Source organism: Vespa crabro, chromosome 2, assembly GCF_910589235.1.
Source record: "Vespa crabro chromosome 2, iyVesCrab1.2, whole genome shotgun sequence".
NCBI classification, from domain to species: Eukaryota; Metazoa; Arthropoda; class Insecta; order Hymenoptera; family Vespidae; genus Vespa; species Vespa crabro.
In genome coordinates, this window is record NC_060956.1 from 17,234,977 (window position 1) to 17,254,937 (window position 19,961).

Genomic DNA, 19,961 nt, shown 5'->3' on the forward strand with positions numbered 1-19,961 from the left:
ATACTACATATTGCACGATGTGCTCATTGTTACATCTTCTCTCAAATAGATTCACGAATAATTAGTGTTAATTGTTATGCACCGTTCGAATCAGTTTGCGATTAGTTTTATAAGTTCAATGGAAAATTTTCATAATCGTAAGAGATATAACTTATGTTATACGCTCGTTTACGTTACGATTGGATATAAGAGATAAGTTTTAGAATCATCTGAAAAATATTTCAATTGAGATTATTCAAACGTACGTTTGATGTAAATTCTTTCATTACTTCTTTTCCTTTAATTTTCTTTTTTCCTTTTTTTTTTTTTTTTTTTTTAATTTGTCTTACTCTAATATTTAAAGAAAAGAACGATACGTATACGTATATTAGCATAGAAAATTTTTAATTAACGCATTAAATAAACTTATTTAAAAAAATTAGTTAGTTGAAAATTCATGGAACGCGACAGACCGTAACGTTATTCCCTTTTCATTCAGGGAACTTTCATTTAGTTTTCTCGCGAATTCGTACGTTTTCTCTTGCTATACACGAGAATTTCATGAAAATCCACGACAGATTTATAGATTTCGTTGACGTCCAATTCAACGATTCTCGTAATACGATTACCATCGTACGATGGACGAATCAAAATCGTACCGTTCGTTGATGGCATTAGTTTACGATATTCTATAGAATCTAAAGCAATGCGTAAAGAACTTTATACGTTAATCTTCGAGATTTTAAGAAACGCTCGATGAAATAGCATGTACCCGACAATCCTTCGACATCGTAATTTCAGAGAATTCCTCGTAGAAAACTTTTCCTTTCATTCCTCGTACTACTCGTTCTCATACTTTTCCTTCTCTTTCAACACAGAAGCCGCCCTCTTCAACCAGAACGGGGTTCGATGGAAAAGTTAACGTCAACTTTTCGTGGCGGATCGTCGACAAAAATCGACAGATGGCGACAAGTTCCTCTCTCTCTCTCTCTCCCTCTCTACGAGGTGAGGATCTTTTATAATGTATTCTAGCCTTCGGCCTGTGTCGGACCACGTGTTGCTATACGAGCCAGCACCCGTGACAGCTGCGTTTATCGCAAATCTCAGGTATACTCCCGAGTTTTCTGTTCTTTGCCTATTTCGAAACGGCTGCTGAATAGTTTTGTACTTGGCGTTATGCTAAACCACTAGCTTCGATGAAGAGAGCGAGAAAGAAGAGATAGAGATAGAGATAGAGAGAGAGAGAGAGAGAGAGAGAGAGAGAGAGAGAGAAGGGGGAAGAAGAATAAGGAAGGATGATGTTTGAACGAGAGAGGAAAAGATGACTGGGACCAAATGTTGAATGTAAAACAGTTTCTGCGATGGTTCTGCCATGGGTGGGTTAAAATTTGCAACGCTTATGAGAGAAACCGAGGGTAACAGCCAACTATTCGATGTTGGTTTGCCATCCGGCGCGAACCTCTCGCCACTTTTATTTGTCGTAGCTTCTAAAAGTTCACTTAGGAGAGAATCAAACTTTTCCGACGATGAAATATTGGATACGTTATTTTTTCATGATTTCCATCGTCTTTCCTATCATATACGAAAGAAATAAAATTGACAAAGAACGAATTTTCATTCGTATCGAATATTTATCGAAACGTGTATTTATCGACGAACGTACATATCGCAAAATTTCTTTTAAAATTTACATAATCTTTTGAATAAAAAGGATTAACGATTTAAGATCTACTTAAGTTTTTTTTTTCTTTTTCTTTTTATCTTTTATCATATACTTTCTTTTATTGACTCGAAGGCCGATTATTACAAGACTCGCTTTTACTTTTGTAACGAGCCATTTCATCAACAAGCCACTTTTCGCATACGATTCTATCATTAAAGTCTTTGAACGTCTATCCCTAATTCGATTGTATTAATGATCTATCTTATTTTCTGTATAATCTCATTGGAAAAAATGTCTATTCGACTATTTCAAAATCGAATCGAATCGTGTCCCCAAATAAGAATGATTCTTTATTAACTCCATACAAAAAGAGGATTTATGAAAATTTATCTAACATCGTTTTTCTTTTCGTCGAACTAAAGCGCATTATTATCCGCCTCTCTTCCTCTCTCTCTCTCTCTCTCTCTCTCCCTCTCTCTTTCTCTTCCTCTTTCTCTTTGTGAGGTGAAATAAATTTTACCGTTCTTTTTCCCTCGTTTTCATCGAGGCTCACCGTGAAACGTTCTAAGAACAAAACGGAAGTTTTCGCCATAAAAAGCCATCGAGAGGATTTCCAGTCGTACGAGCAAACTTGTTGCTTATATACGTCGAGTTCTGGAAGGTTTGGAACCATTCCAAAGCCTATACGTCGTTTATAGCTCGACGACCACGGGAATGCCTCGACCCATCAATGAAATAGAAGGATAGAGTAATATAACCTACAGGATTTAGGACTATTCGCGAAGCATACAGCTTATTACGCTTATTATTATATGTGTACCTATTAAACTGATCATCTATCTATATTCCTTTACGTGCGTAGAGTTAATTCTCATCCTTAGGTAATTTCGTCCGATCTAGTGTCTCAATATTTGATTTAGTCGATTGCATCGAACGTACGATTGAATTGGAAATTTATCACTGATCTCTCTCTCTCTCTCTCTCTCTCTCTCTCTCTCTCTCTCTCTCTCTCTCTCTTTCAAGTTACATTCTCCGTATGCCACTACTACTTGTCAATACGATCATGTGTGCGTACGTTAATTTTCCTTCAAGCGATAATTATCCCTTTCCGATCGTTAGATTTTAATTACGAATTCGTCGTTGATTTATCGAAAATTACGAAATAACGAGAATTATCAATTCTTTTATTTGCCATCTCAGTTAAACAGACTTTTCACGTTTATCGCTGGAGATTAGCAATCTATAATAGGAGTAACGTCGGATGGAACATGATACTCAAAACAATGGATTTCCATAGAGATTTCAGTAATAATCTTCTGGAGTATGTTACAACAAGGTGTTGTGGGAATAATCACTCTTTCTCTCTTTCTCTCTTCCTTGCTCTATCGTTTTCTCGTTCTCCCTCTCCCTCCCTCCCTCCCTCTCTCTCTCTCTCTCTCTCTCTCTCTCTCTCTGTTGTCTCAGCGTCATCCGCTTTGCGGTTTGCTCTGTCAAAGCCTTCCTCTGCCTGTTATATACGCACTGACACTATTTCACACCCTTCGCAGTGGTTTGATGCCGGGTCGCTTCAACCATCTCGTTGGACCCTAACCGTAAACCGAGAGACGCGATTAGGTGCCTCCTATCCCCCGCCTCTCTCCTTCCTCCTATTCTCTCTTTCTCTTTCTCTCTCTCTCTCTCTCTCTCTCTCTCTCTCTCTCTCTCTCTCTTTATCTACTAATCTATCTATCACTAAATTATCTTGGAAATGAAGCCCTAAGCGAAAAGCAATCGCAAACAATCGAGTTTTCTTTCTTCTTTTTTCTTAATTTTCTTTTTTCCTTTTTTTTTTAGCTTCTATTCTTTTCGTTTTTTTTGGGGAAGGGGGCAGAGAAGGAGGAGAGAAGGCTTGACCTTTCAACGAATACAAGTGGATTTATCGACGCTGACGAAATACATATATTGCTCCGACAAAAAGTGATTAAGGTGCGAAAAAATTAATTTTGACTTCGTCATATTTTTTCTTTTTTCTTCTTCTTCTTCTTTTTTCTTTTTTTTTTTTATAGGTATAAGTATGCTCATTGCAATGAGGTGCAATCTAAATTTTTTAAAATAATTATTGATTTAATAATTCACAATTAAGTATTACGATGTGCACAACTTTGAACGAGTTACGTGGATGAAAAAAGAACGTAATCAAGATATCTATTTATCGAGATATTCTATTAGTTGGATGTTTGTAAAAGGAGAGAAAAGAGAGAGATGGAAATAAAGCTTTTTTTAAAGTTGAACTTTTTTGTCAAGATTATATATAGAAACAAAAAAGAGAGAGAGAGAGAGAGAGGAAGAGGAAGAGGGAGAGACATACGCAAATACACGAAGACACATACAATGTTTCTGTTCCAAACAGTTTTTCCTCTTTCTTATCATGAAGAATTCGCATATAACGTTTTGTTTGTGCGACTAATGCAAATCTCGAATGCATCATGCTCGTTTTTAAAGGCGTCCATGTTTCAACGAGTCGATGCGATACAAGGAACGTGTATGATACGTAGCTGGCTCGGATTTTTAATTAAAATTGCGCAGCGGATTTAACGATCGATTTCCCCGGTAAACCGTCACTGAAAATTGTCCTTTTTCATTTCTCTTTCCTATTTTTTTCTCTCTTCTTCCTTGTTTTTTTTTTTACGCTCATCATTATCTTTACAACGTTTTAATCGTGACGATGGTCGATTTATGTTGGAACCAATCATTTTTATGCTGTATACTCATTCTCTCTCTCTCTCTCTCTCTCTCTCTCTCTCTCTCTTTCTATGCTTCATCTTTTTGTTTAAAAAATTGCAAAATTTACGCGGTACATCATTATCACCGGAGATTAATTCTCTTTTTTAATCGAAATGCAATCGAATTCAAACGTTGAATTCTGTGATCTTTTACTTTAACGAACCTACGGAATTTCAAACGCACGAATTTACTATTTTAAAATCAATGGATTCATTAGAAATTTCAATGATTTACCGCGGAAGTGTACGGCGGACATACATGCGTGTTACTTTTAGATTTAAATTTAATGTTGGTAGGCATATCGCATATACGCTAACCGTATGATGATAAATAATACTGTCGTTATGTGGTGAATTCCTGATAATACATCCCGTAAAATGGTTCATTGCCATGAAGATTAAGCGAAAGTAAAATATGATAACGTTCTCGTGTATCCCGATATAATCGAAAGATTTATCGATTAAAAGCGTCGAATCGAACGTGAGAACGAATGAACGATCGAACGTGTACTAGATTCAAGAAAAAAAAAATATTACTTCGGTGGAAACTATCGAAATGGATTATACCTATGTCGTATATATAGGTACGCATAACGATTTTCCTAAACGAAAGTCTATGAGAATATTTTTGTTTTGCGCGTTTTTCTTTTTTATTATATTTTTCTTTATTCCTTTTTTTACCTTCTCGTCGCTCGCTATGGGGAAAAAAAAGCCGCGCAAAGAAAAATAACTGATCGGACGATAGAGTTCACAAATTATATCCCCTGAATTCCTTTGAATGGATTCTTAAGCTCATCAACGAATGAAAATATATAGGATGGGATCGATCGGATCGTATAAAATTCATGGAATCGTCTAAATTTCACTTTGAAAGATCTCCGTTCTCTTATTATCTGAAATCGTCGAGGGTGAGATTGTTCGATCGAAAACCGCGAATAAAGTAAAAATATTCATATCGAGAACGATCAAGGTAACACGAAGGGTACGGTATTCAGATTTATCTCGCGGATCACGGATGAAAAATCAACTGATCTTGCGAATAAGGGGAAAAGGAAAAAAAAAGTAAGAAAATAAGTTTCGTTCGACGATTTGTTTCCAATTTACAAGATTGGGGCACAGTTGTGTCACGTTGAAAATTTCAATTTGTCTGACAGATCGAAGTCTTGCTAGATAGTGATACATATATATATATATATATATATATATATATATATATATATATAAAGTATATAAAGTCAAGTCCATTTTATAAGCTCGTTTAACATTCACGGATCGACCTGAGATTCTGAATAAATTAGCATTAACACGCGTGCATTCCCACGCATTCGTGTGCTATCTTCTCGGCAACTCCCTTCTCTCCCCACTTCCCTTCGTCTAAGATTACTTGTCCCATTTTATCTTTTCGACGAAGAATGATAGCGAGAGGAAAAGACCTTGCTTCTCTTTTCAAATCTTTTCGCCGTAAAATATTTGACCGTGGACAAAAGTTTCGTACAACTCGTTTTCAAGAGTCACCTCACCGACAAGTAGTACCTTCTCTTTTTATCTTCCGATTCCTCGTCCTTTGGCACCTTTAACGATTCACGTACGATAACTTCTATTGAAACTTTCCAAAGTGGAAATTTTTACTTCGTAATAACACTATGACAACGAAGCAAGAGTAGACGAGAAATGCGAAGAAATATTTCCCTTGGAAGAATTTTTCGTCGCAGATTTGAAGAATAATTTCTCGTTATCGATTCATGCAAATCGGAGAAAAGAAATACTTCATTGTCGACGGATAAAAGGTTAAAGAATGAAGGGTATCGAACGATGTAACGAGTACGAATATTACAAAACATTAAAATGAATCTTGTTAGAGAAGGAGTTGGAAATAGGCTAAACGTTGTAAAAGAAGATATACTTGGGAGGGAGTAGGCGAATGACGGGAGAGGGAAAAAGGAATAGATAAATACGATTCGAAGAACAGGAGGATAAAGTGTGTTTCGAAGTGCACGTTTTGTGTCCTCCCGAGAGTTTGATGGTGAAGCGAAAGAACAGAGAAAAGAGTGGAAGAATAGGAAGAAGGTGGACGAGTAGGAGGAGTGAAATAGGGAGGTCGGAGAGAGCAGGGGGGTTTGTTCTTGAACGGGCGCAGACTGCATTTCAAACAGGACTAACTCCTTATTTCTCGAAGTCCTTGTTCGGGTATTAAGTCTACGTCGGTTTCGCTATCGTAACTCCTTCGTCATTTCTCTCTCTCTCTCTCTCTCTCTCTCTCTCTCTTTCTCTCTTTGCCTTTCTATCTTACATATTATCGTCTCCTTTTATTATGGTTCTTGTCATCTCCAGGGAAACCTTTAATTGTCAAGCCTCGTCGTGCTATTTCACAGAAGGACAGTAATAAAATTGTCAGAGTTCGCAAATGGTACGATAAGAGAAAGAGAAATGGTTCAGACGAAACGCGCACATTCGAACTTCCACTCACTAGAGACAAACTCGAGATGAGAGATTCATCCATCCCAACAATCATTCGATGATAGCTCTATTCTTGGATTAAATCGAAATTCATTCTTTCCAATTAGCGATATGGCGATTTTTATCGAACGATTAATAGTTCTCATAACGTCACCCATGCCGTTCACCTTTGATGAAAGATATCGAGGAAAAAGGTTTCGTCGAAATAAAATATTTTCGACAATTGTGAAATTTTAACTTTTCGTTGACGTTCCATCGTTATAGAATGAATTCGAAAAGAATTCGTTCGAACAACAAACGGTATTATTAATGAAAAATAGTTTGGCTCGTATCAATTTTTATTTTCTCAGGATCACTCGAAATATTTCAAATCCTTTCCAAAATATTTCAAATATTGATCTGATAGAAGAACATCAATGAAAGAGACAACGTCAACAGGATGCATAGTATCGAAAGAATTCGAAGAATCTTCAAAGGATAATTGAAGATATGAAAGAACACTTGTGAAACTCTAAGTAGTGTTAACTTAGTTAGTTTTTCTCACAAATAAGGATCATCTTCTCGATATTCGATACTTCGTAAAATTATCTTAAAATCGCGATACTTTAATCGATATACATACATGTTACGTTATACGTAAAGAACATTGAAGTAGTGGAGTGAATACATCGGTGAATGAAGTTATTTACAATCTCATTGTCGAAACAAAGATTTCATCGTTATATTTATATTCTTTTTTGTTAAAGAAATTTCATTGAAGGATTAATTTATCAAGAAATTTTATTATAAAATATTAAAACAAGTACCTAGTTACATTAAAAAGTATAATTAGCTTCCAGTTATAATTGCATTTAACGCGAATAGAAATTTTCCTTTTTGAAGAAATAATAATAATAAATGTGCATCCTTTCGCGTACCGCGTGTCCCGATCCTTTTCCGTCTCAAAGCGAACAAGTAATGAGGTTTTTAGTGAAATCACATATCGACAAGAAGTCGGAGCATTCGAGAGAGAACGATCGGAAACGTCATTAAAGTTCCTTTGAACTTTGGAGCGTAAATCTCGCGTACGATGTACGGACGTAGTATTTCACAACGATCCCGGAAAAGGCCGAACGTCGTTCGAACTAGAGGAGGGTTTAGAGAGGGTGTAGACGTCTCTGGGAGACCCGATCGAGTCTACGTTGGAATAAAAAGCTAATCTCATTCCCAAGCCCAGTTTGGGACCAACCTTCGACAAAGCTCTCGCTTTCTCGTTTCTTCCTCTTTCCACGTTCCACCGAAAAACTTTCAGCGAAATAACTTCGATGCTCCGGATATCGTAGAAGGGACGTCGATACTTTTCGACTATCCGATTCTTCCTCGAAACTTCCAATAAACTCTTTCACGACAAAATTCACGTAACACACGTGTAGTTTCACCGACGATGAACGTGGCCTGACACTCGAAGGAACGATTCCCACTTCCTTACTTCCTCCCTTCCTATTTTTTTTCTTCTTTCTTGTACTTCTTCCTTTCCCCTATTTCTTTTCTCTTCTCTTTTTTTCCTTTTCTCCTCTTTACTTTATTCTTTTTCTCTTTCTTTCTTTCTTTTTTATCGAACCAACAACGATCCTAGCTTGTTCGAGAAAAGTACAAGTAGAATGAAAAAAAAAAGGTACGATGAGGAAAGTTCGTTTCTCGCTTTTCTTACTTCACGTCGACAAATCACGGTTGGAATCGTCAAGGAGGAAGTAAAAAAGAAAGAAGGGAAGAAAAAAAAAGAAGAAGTAAAAGAACACACCAAATATAGGAGAAGTTAACGAACTCGCTCGGAAGCACTCGCGACGACTTCAGATAAACTCGCACTTTATTTTCCCGCCAGTACGGAGGGCGAGGGTCGAAACATTTCCGGTTTCCCTTGTACGAGAACGAGACGGTACTAAAGCATTCGCGAGGTTCTTCTGCGAGGTGCCACCCTCGGCAACGGGGCTGTGGCCCGATCGCGCCTGCGTTACGCTCCTGCGCGCGTATAACCTCGCCATTCTCTTTCTCTCTCTCTCTCTCTCTCTCTCTCTCTCTCTCTTTCTCTCTCTCTCTCTCTCTCTCTCCCTTTTTATTCGTTAGCTCGCCAGCATCTCTCTTCTATGTACCACCTTACCAGCCTCGTCAGAGCGACGAGTGTCGCTAACGCTTGTCATTAGAATATTTTTCCATGTGTTTACTTTAAATTCTTCTAATTACCGCCCACCTCGCCCACCCCTCGAGTTTGCCATATCCAATTAATGTACGCGAAACGTATGCGTTCATTCCGTTACCTATGTTACATTTTTCTCCCACGAAACACAAAACACTTTACTTTTCGTATATATATATATATATATATATATAAACTATATGATATAATTTTTTTCCTATAATCAATCCTATAGTCAATGATTTTATTTATTATCGTGGCGTTATTATCATTTATCGAGGGACTTTACGATAATGTTACTTTTTTTTTCTTTTCCTTTTTTCTTCTTCTTTTTTTTTTTTTTTTTTGATTATAAATAATTTCAATTCGAGAGAATAGAATTAACTTGTTTATTTATTTATTTATTTGATGTCGCAAGAAACATCGAACAATATCGAACTTTATTTTCCTATTTAATTTGTACTTCTGACGAGATGGGCGAGTATAAAATCGTATAGAGCGTACTTACGCGAGCAAAGAAACATCTACATTAATGCCGTAGAATTGTTACGAAAATAAAAGGTAGAATGATTTTTACGACGAATCCCCCGAGACAGCAGCTTCGAGAAACAGGTTTAACGCGATGGTTTTTATAAAACGCGGTAAAACTTTGTATATCTTTACATTTATCAAACTCGTTTATAGTATTTCACGGATACGTATTGTACGTAGAGTTATGCCATTACATATTTTCTCAATTTACGATATGCATAGAAACGTTAATCGTTTTTATTTAGATTGTGTAAATCAATTTTCCACAGTTTTTTGAAATTGAAAATATTTTCCTTGAGATCCTTTTCTAGGAACGAAGATACATATGTATATTTATTTGAAAATCAATGTTCTAATTTGCAAAAGAAAGAAAATTTCAAATAAACAAAGGCCACATAGATTTGTCAGCGTGTTAAAGTTAAAACGATCTATTAAATTCAAACGAACGTTTTCGGTCAACAAATGCGCGCGCGCGCTTCCCCCGTATTAGTTTTTATTGAACGAATATTTGTACGTCAATCAATTGCACAAATTTCGATTTGCTTGTAAAGGTTATTGGTATGAATCTTTAATTAAAAGAACGTCAAAAACATCAAAATAATAAATAATATGATTAATACAATCGAAACGAATGGATTTAAAAGGATAATCCGGATTTTGAAATCCTCCCTTATTAAATAATCTGTGTTAAATAATAATGGGAAAGAAAATACGGCTATCTTTTTCCTTCTGTCACGTTTACAAGAAATGATTTACGTTCGTGAGCGTAAAGGTTGGCCCGTCAACTCGGACGCTTCAACCTTCTTTTTATCATCCCTTTTTTATTTTCGTCCTAGCTCTTGCCAGGGGTAAAAGAAGAAGGTCAGAAATTAGAGCAATTACGAGGATGCGTGATAATTCTTTTAATCTTCCGCCCTCTCAAATCCTTCTCAGTCGGTCGGTCTCTCGTTGATTTAGCGAAATGCAAACAGATGAGAGGGCTACGCGTGGGATTCGTTTAAAAAAATGATATCAAGCTTTTTTCCACTGTTTTCTTTTTTCTCTCATCCTCTCTTTTTTGTTTTTAATCGCGAATCCTATGAGTCCTACATATTAACGTTATCTCTTTACAGATAAAAGAACACGTTGTTTATCATTAATTAAACTTGTTGTTTATTAATCCGATGATAGAGTTGGAAACGGGGACACAAGTTTACTTTTGCGATTAGTCGTTTAATTATTTAAGAGAAAACTCGCGTTCGACGATGTCGTACGTTAATTTTTTAATAATGTAAACATCAATTAATTATTATTCTCGTTATTCATTATTACAGGTTCCATATGGAAGAAAACAAGTCATCGGAGACACACCAGCGAGAAGGTCGAAGTTAACGGAGAAGAGAAGCAACAACGAGAAACAGAGACCTGGAACAGCATTCAAGAGCGAGGAGTGGATAGAATGGTTGACCTCTGTGGACGACGGAGCCGTCATGCGAGTCATTAACATAACAAACGCATAATAATAGCTTGTAGGCATTACTGTTACCGCTACGTTGACTCTCGGGACGCTAGAGAATCAAGTCGCTTGCACGTATCTACGTATTTATGTACGTATGCGAGTATACATATATTCTGTTAGGTATCTCGGAGAACAGTAAGCCATCTATACCGTATGTTCTCCAGTGATTCACTCAGCTTGCTTGTTTTATCAATAACAAAATTCTAAGAAATTATACAAAATCAAAGCAAAGAGAAAGTAAAGAAAAAAAAAAGAAAAAAGAAAAAAAAAACGATTCGTCGCGCGCATTCCTCCGATCCTGACGGCAAATCAAACGCCATTAAATTACTAATACACCAATCTTTGATTTATGATTTGTGGAACAGCGCGAAAACGAGTGAAGAAAAATCGATTTGAATTCGGAACGAATTACCGGCTGGCGAAGTGTGAAATTACGCGCGTTCCTTGCCGACCACCGAACAGCACGTCGTTTTCGCTCTGAACCCCCATGTTACCCTATGCACCCTAGTTTCACATTCCAGAGTAAAAATATCGAAGTAAGCTCTTTATTTTCTCTCACGTTATAAGGTTTTCAAATACGTTATTCAAATTTTCCATTGGTCCTAGATTTTTCTCTACACTTTTAAAGTGAAACCAACCGTAAGACAACGAATTTACCCCCTTGCTATTCTCTTTTTCTAAAAAAAAAGAAAAAGTGTATCAAAACGTTCGAAAACACGTTATTACATATGAAAGCATACGGAGCATATAAAAAACGCGATGATCTATGAGATAAAAAATCTATGAGATAAAAGATTCTATATATATATATATATATATATATAACTTCGAAAGAAAACCTGTGTCAACATTACACTGTAATTGCATCCGTCGAATTAATCACGTATGCGATTTTCAAGAGTACGTTAATACATTTTATTCTATATATATCGGCGTGTGTGTGTGTGTATCGACAATTTATGTATATAATCATGCTCATCTTACGGTATAGATACTTGATAAGAAAAAAAAAAAGGAACAGTAACAGCATCTCGAACGTCATCCATTGCTGGTGCTGCTATCCTGGCCTCAAAAATACATTTTGTGAAAGTGAGAGAAATATAACTGAGGATAGAGAAGGTAGGAATTAATGGGCGAACGAGCATGCGCGAGCGCGCACGCGACCAACAGGGAGAGAAAGATTTATCGTCCTCGAAAAATCCATAATACCGACAGAGTTAGAGTATATTGAATAGTGAATAACTGAATTCGTGTGCATCGTGATACTATTCGTGTGCATCGTGGAATATTTTTAACAGAGAACTTTATTTGGAATCATAAAATTGTGAAAATTTGTCGATGATCTTTCTAATCGTACCTTACTTCATTAGATCGAGATTAGATTGACAGAGGGAAATGGTTAATCGTGGTTTCAATATAAATTCATTTTTTTCTTACTTTCAATACGTATTATCTATATATGTATAACATATAATAATTTTATACAGATCTCAAACAATAAGAAAAGTCTAAGTTACTTTTTCTAAGGAATTTTTCTTTTTCAATTACATTTCTTTGACATTTTTTTCAGAATCATGTTTCTTTAATAAAGCATTATCGAAATACAACGCTTTTACAGAGGACAAATAGTTTGTCGTCTTGAAAATTCACAACTTGTTTTTCTTTCATTTTATTTTCTTCGTCGTTTAAAGAGAAAAAGCAAAAGAATGAAGGTTCAAAAGGGATTTCTAATCGAAGAGTTGGATTTTTCAAAGAAATTACACACGTGTGTCATGCGACTCCTGATCGAGTTCCTCCGTTATATATATATATATATATATATATACATACACACACACAAGGTATATACGAGAGAGTTCAAGAGAAAAGGAAAGAGTAAAACAGAGAAAACGAATAACTCTCTTTCTCTCTCTCTCTCTCTTTCTCTCTCTCTCTCTCTCTCTCTCTCTCTCTTTCTCTCTACCTTTCTCTTTCTATGAAGAGTAATTTCAAAAACCACGAGAGAGCATATCGCTGCGTTGAAAATTGTGCGAAGATACTCGCGTTTAATCTTTTCTTTAGGTTCGTTTCAAAGCTATACAAGTTTCTCTTTACTAGATGCAAAAACACGAGGAAGTTATGATCTCAAAGGGAATCCACGAGACACGAACGAGAAGGGAACGAGATTCGGTAAAGTTCACGGAGCTTAAGAACTTTTACGATTGACGTTAGAAAGGACGTAACGTAAAGATATTAATCTTTTTTAGCCCTTTAGAATCGTTCACGTCGAGATTATAATCGTTGGTTGGTATCTAAGTATAATTAACGTCGACAGTCAAAGATCGTGTTGGCCATTGTGACATAATGAATTTCCCAATAAATTTTTAACGTTCATACGAATTTTTGTCTTCTACGGGAGAACTTTCTCGGATCGAATGACACGTAATACGATATTATCCTTAGGTAAAACTGATAAATCGATAAAAGAAAAAGTAAAAGAGTAAAAAGAAAAAAAAAAAAAGAAATGAAAAAGAAAAAAAAAAGAAAAACGAACGACAAAGTTTGTCGAATTACCGTGATGGCAGGAACGTCCCACGTTGGTGGTACCGTAAAGACGTTTCAAAAGCTTATTTTGTTATGCTCTTAACGAAGAAGAGCAAGAGGAGGAGGAGAAGAAACTCGTTTCGAATGAACGCCTGGTAATTCCATTGGATTTAAAAGCGGCTTAACGATATTGGGCTAGCCTACTTTCTCGAAGCGCATTAATTCGCCGACGACGACTATGAAAGTGCAAGAGGAACTGAAGGAGACGCTCGAAATAGGTAGGTAGGTAGATAGATAGATAGATAGGTAGGTAGGTACCGTCTCCGTCCGTCGCGATAACGCGCTTATAGAATTTTTCTTTTATCGAATTTCCGAAAGTGTCTCATCTTTAACGTGCGTACACTTTATTGCGACCTAGTTGCGAATGACAATTGTTTTCAAACGTGATTTATATCGATTCTATGAAAAATTAAAAGGAGACACATTACATCATCGTTTACGCTTTAGTAATTTTATAGTAATGAAAAATTGAAAACGAAAGAGACTATTCGACTTTGATCGATGGCAAAACCGATCGTTTCGATAAATTTATCTAGAAAAAAAGAACAAAAAAAAAAAAAATAAAAGAAAAGTAAAGAAAAAAAAAAAGAAAACAAGGAGAGAGAGAGAGAGAGAGAGAGAGAGACAGAGAGAAAGAAGAAAAAAATATGTATAAGTAACAAACCGCTTAGACTTTTCGATTAGTTCGAACACATCGATGGTACACAAGCGAAAATCATTACCGCCATTCGACAGAAGGGTGAACGCGATTTTGCAGGGCCACGATCGGTCATACGGTTGCGAAATCGCATTAACGTGGAGTTAACATCCGCGATATCGGTGGCTTCGGATCACCGGCCAATTATCGCAACCCGCCGGCGAGCGACGACGAATCGGCGCCATAACCGACAACGCCCGTACGAATTTCATCCTCAATCCGTGTGCCAAACTAACTCTCCTCGTAATTTTCCACCTGCGTAAAAGTCATCCTAACCTGTGCCCTTCCATCCTCTTCATTCTCTCTTTAATTTTCCATACGAGTAATCAGATGTGAAACCTTAGTCACGGTATTATACGAATGTGTCTGCCCTTTAATACCAAACATTTCGAAATTCACGTAATACTTTTTCTACGATATTTTCATTTAATTCCGAGGTTGAACAAATCTTATCATTTTAAAATTTTTTCCTCGAATCTTCCGCAAGCGAAACGCAAGGAAAAGGTACAGCACGATACAGAAAAGATATCAACGTGAACGTATTAAATTTTGAATTTAAATTTCATTTCTTTCTGCTCTTTTTCTTTTCTTTCTCTCTCTCTCTCTCTCTCTCTTTAATCTTTAAGATAACGAAAAGTGATGAAGGCAGAAGAAATAGGGCTTTTCAAGAGCACGATTTCGTGCTCGTTCGTGCGTCATCGAATAAACGACGCTTGGATTCCTTGGTAGTAGAAGAGTCACGATAAATTAAATACCGAAGGAAAAGCGAGAGAAGGTACTATATCGCGTTGATTCACTCACGGGATTTCTCTCGCGCTTCTAAGGAACATTACGGATGTGTGTCCGCAGCTCGAGAATGATCCCAGGAGAAATCATAGCAAGTATTTTCTAGCTGAATTAATAGCCAACGACGATGCCCATTGTTTTTCAAAGACGATATTCTCGCGTAACCGATCGATAACAAATTTCTACGACGGCAAACTTGTTGCAACGAGGAAAATATGAAAATGTTTTGTAACAATTAAAATGGAAGTATTACAGCGTGACGTAGAAAAAAGAAGGAAAAGAAGAAAAAAAAAAGGGAGAAAAAAAAAGAAAGAAAATATTTTTTTCTCTCTCATTAAATAAATACGAATCACTTTTATGTCGTATTTGGAATTTATAATAACATGTGATTTATCCTCTTTATAGCTTTATAGCTTACATTAATTCTGAATTACTTTTCACGTTACATTGCTAACGAATGAGAATTAATTTGTAATTGGATCACGCAAATACCTGAATACCATTTTCTTCCATAAAGTTTCGATTGATTGATACATCTGTCCGACTTACCTGCAACAAGAGGAAAAAATATATAATATATTAATAGAAATCAGTTTGTAATTCAAATATCATTCAGATTGTAATATTTGTAAAAATTAATTGGTAAATAATTTTATTTTTTTTTTTTTTTTTTTATTTTTCATTGACTCGAATGAAGTATTTAATCGAAACAAGACTTCCTCTAGAACGGAACGACTAAATCATAAATCACTGAAATGACTCGAGATTCTGAAAACGTCGTTCTTAAAGCAGAAACTTTTTGAAAAGTGTGAGAATGAATGAATGAAAACTGCGATTAGAACTTTTATAGGACCAATTTGACTTCTCTGATTTTACTAAATTATCATCAAACAAAAGCGAAAAGAGTCCGAGTCTCCTTTGATCGTCATAAGGGTTCTTCTTTTCTTGACTGACAATTAAATTAAGTGATTTAATAACGTAGTGTAAGTGAATTAATGTAACATGATTGTACGAAAGCAGAATTATCTAGTGTATTATTAATTTAAGTAATTGCTATTTAATTAAATGAGAAAATTCTATAACGTTTATCTCATTGAAAATATTTATAAGCTATAAGAGGTGAGTTTCGAATAGTCATGAAAATTACATTTTCTAATGGATCAAACTTTGAATTATACAACCCTTTCGTTGAAACGATTAGTTAACATCGCATCTTTAAATATTGATCGGAAAATGGGGTTGCACTTGAATTCGGTTGGACAACGATTGACCTATTCCATTGAAAGTTCATCGGACAATAATCGTGCGTTCGAGCGTTTTGAATTATTAATTAAAGTTGCTTCGACGCGGAGCACGATATTACATGCTTTTCACTGATATCTGATCGAATTCCCAACGAAATAAATAGGGACCACAAACGGAGATCGAAAAGGTCGTGCGTTGAAATCAAAAAGAAAATGACTAAATAGTCAGTAAAAAGATATCATCACGGTATCATCTATAATACCTATATGTTTACTTGTTAACGTGATTGCACGGTGAATAACGAAGGGTTGCGTTTATAGTTTATAAATGGATGTTTGCTAATTGGTGAGGTAACATTTTGTATTTTATCAGTTATACCGACATGCGTCAGCAATGGTAGTTTTTTAAATTTACCATGCGTGTTACTCCGACAAAATCAAAGATAAACCGTCATTGTACCATATTCCCATGATGGTTCACTTTTCATCTGTTAGTCTACGCTTCCATTATATAAATTTTTTGTGCGAACTGAATGGATAGGTATTTTTTTAATCTATTACAAAAGTAAAAATATCTCAAAGATCAAAGAACAAAGTACCGAACGGCGCAAAGAATTGTTTAAAAATAATGAATAATTCTTATACTTTATTAGCTATCATCGTAATTGTTAATAACCAAGGAAATTCTGACTAAATGGGCTCATTTCCAAGAAAACGAACTCGTATACCATAGAAATCCGTGCCACGATTCTAATGGTGGTCTACTCTTTCCTCGTACGCCTTTACCGTCGAAGGTAAAACAAAGCCCGTGACTTTTTTATTATCCACTCTTAGGCTCGAGCACTTTTATTATCCTCTTTTCTTATGGCACGCGACGCGTTCTGCGTTCTGTTACGGTCGAGGACACGTTTTCCTCGTAACCATAAATAACCGAGGTTGGACTTTTCCATAATACTATTCCATATTCCAGAAATAAATTTACACGAAGGGTTCGTAAGGATATACACACGAATTACGGCCGAACGTAGTTCGTAACGTACCTCTTAAACAAAAAAAAAAAAAAAAAAGACAAGAAACGAAAGAAAAAGAAAAGAAAAAAGAAAAAAAGGAATCTGCAAAGAAAAAAAAAAAAGAAAGAGAAAGCCAATGACAAAGTCGAAATATTCTCGCGTGTCTCACGGGAGACTTACGACCCGGTAGTTTTCGATCCTGTTTAGATTTAATTTTCAATTTGGCAATCAGCCAGATAGAGACGCGATATCGTTTGCTAGGGTTCTAGAGCCTGAAAAATCTGTTATACGTCGCCGCTTCGGACGCGCTATCTAATGACTTCTTGTAGCTTTAAGGGACACGCCAGTAATCTACTTTTCTTTAGCGAGAAAATATCAAGGACGATACCACGTTGGCTCTACTCTTTCAATTTCCTTATAATCTTGGACTACCCGTAAAACAGAGTACAAAATTAATAGGTTAAAAAAGTATCTAAGTATATACTAACGAGTATATAATTGAAATTTACCTGATAAATGGCAAATAAAAGAAAAACAAACGAACAAAAAATAAAGGAAATCATTTGAGCCTTATTTTAACATGGCGAGAATTTTTTTAGAAAAAAAAAAAAAACGAAAACGAAAGAAAGTTTATATCGTATTTATAATTGAGAAAAAGCAATAGAAATAATTATTATTTTGTATATTAAGATTTAGATCTCGAAATACAATCTGAATTCCTTGATAGAACGACATTTAAATCGGATACAATCTTAGGGTTATCACTGACAAAGGAAACGTCTTGCACATTAATATCCTTCACTATAAAGGCTTATATAGTTATAACGGGGATATATCGTTTGTAAGACTCTCCCTTGGAGTGAGTCAGCATCGATGGAAATATATCATCTTAACATCTAAGACAGTTTAATTGGTTAGACCTTTCTCTCGACGTGATGTAAGTTAAATCCCGTCTATGATTATGGGACAACTGAATATGATCATTAAGAGTCTCCTGATGATTACAATTATCGTCGTGTTAACTAATTCCATTTATGATAATTGTGTCGACTTTGATATTATCGATTTCGTGAAATTAACGAAAGAACGAATAACGAAGACGATAAAGTTTTCCAAATGATATATTCTTTTCTTTTGCTTCTTCTTCTTCTTTTTTCTTTTTTTCTTCTTTTTCTTTTTTTTGTTGTCCCTTTAGAATTTTTTTATGAAACGGAAAGCATACCACTGCGACAAGACTTAATTACGACTGAGAAGAATGATGACGTAGAAGGATAGCGTCCTCCATTCGTGGTTTCCTTCCTTTCGTTAAGGAGGAAAACATGCGAGGACGTAAAATCTTTAACGATGCAAGTCAATCCGAAAAAAAAGCTCGGGAGAAATGGGTATTACATGGGAAAAGCAAGGAAAATACTTAAAATAGTGAGAGGGTAGGGAAGGGGGATAGGTACGAGACGTAATTAACTTGGGATACGGGCCATCAAGTAACGCCCACGTCATCTCGCATTTTCTTTCGCGTCCATTTTCAAGATTTCGTTAGCTCGCGCGAATCGATAAAACGCCGGTAACGACCAATGCGATCGTGCGTCTTTTAAAACTTCTTAGAATCTCACCGTCTCGGAACGACGTCGTTTCGAAGAATAGAATGTTTTTCATGGTCGAAACAAAAAAAAAAGAAAAGAAAAAGAAAGATGCGCCGATTTACACGCATAAACGTGTAAAAATCAGCCCAAATTCTCAAAATTCGAAAATAATTTCGAGCGATAATAATAACGACTTTGCCATTAATCGAAAATAAAAAAAAAAAAAACAAGTAAAAAATTAAATTAAAATAAAATAAAATAAAATAAAATAAAATAAAATGAAATAAAATAAAAGGGATTATTTCGAACGAACAAAAGCCAACTAATCGATTTCGAATTATTTCCGATTGATCGAATTATCGAATGAAACTTTTTATAGGTAATCGAACGAGACAATCAAATTACATTGTTATTAGTTCATTCAATATATCTCCCTCTTTTCTATAAATGATTTATACGTATTTTCTGGTTAGTCGAATCTGTCAAAACTTAAGGATCTTAATCGATGAGCCGAGTGAGAATGAATGAACCCCCATCGAGAAGAATCGTACGTCCTATCGAGAGCTCGTCGCGTTTTTGAATCGAAAAACGTGACGTTATCTTCTGCTTTCTGGTTAATTAAATTTGCATTTGCCACGCTCTGGCTATGTGCCAAAATCGCCAATAGTCTCTCTCTCTCTCTCCCTCTCTCTTTTCGTCCATCCAGCTCGTCGATCGTCGACCCATTTACGGCGATGTGAACGCAGAAATCCCTTAATCCTGAAAGGACGTCTACCTCGAAGCTACTTTGTCGATTTGCTCTCTGAAATGTTCTTCATCAGACTTCACGACGTCTCCATGACTAAACGTCTACGCTAACATACTCTAAAAATATATCGTAACATATTTCAAAAAACGACAATACATTAGATGTTATTTTCTTATTTATCTTTTTTATATAAACATATTCCGTAGTAATTCAATTTTGTTTTACAGACAATATGTAATATAAAGAATAC

The 19,961-nt window shown here is 35.7% G+C and overlaps 2 protein-coding genes across 2 annotated transcripts in view; one reads left to right on the forward strand and one right to left on the reverse strand.

The window, feature by feature from the left end:
* The window catches only part of LOC124421923, a 105,308-nt gene extending 93,906 nt beyond the window's left edge, over positions 1 to 11,402 (forward strand). The window contains exon 4 of the transcript XR_006941747.1: positions 10,879 to 11,402. The gene's annotated coding sequence lies outside the window, so the exon portion shown is untranslated. The remainder of the gene's footprint in view (positions 1 to 10,878) is intronic.
* Positions 1 to 19,961, reverse strand: part of LOC124421915 — a 330,571-nt gene that overhangs the window by 114,764 nt on the left and 195,846 nt on the right. The window lies entirely within an intron of this gene.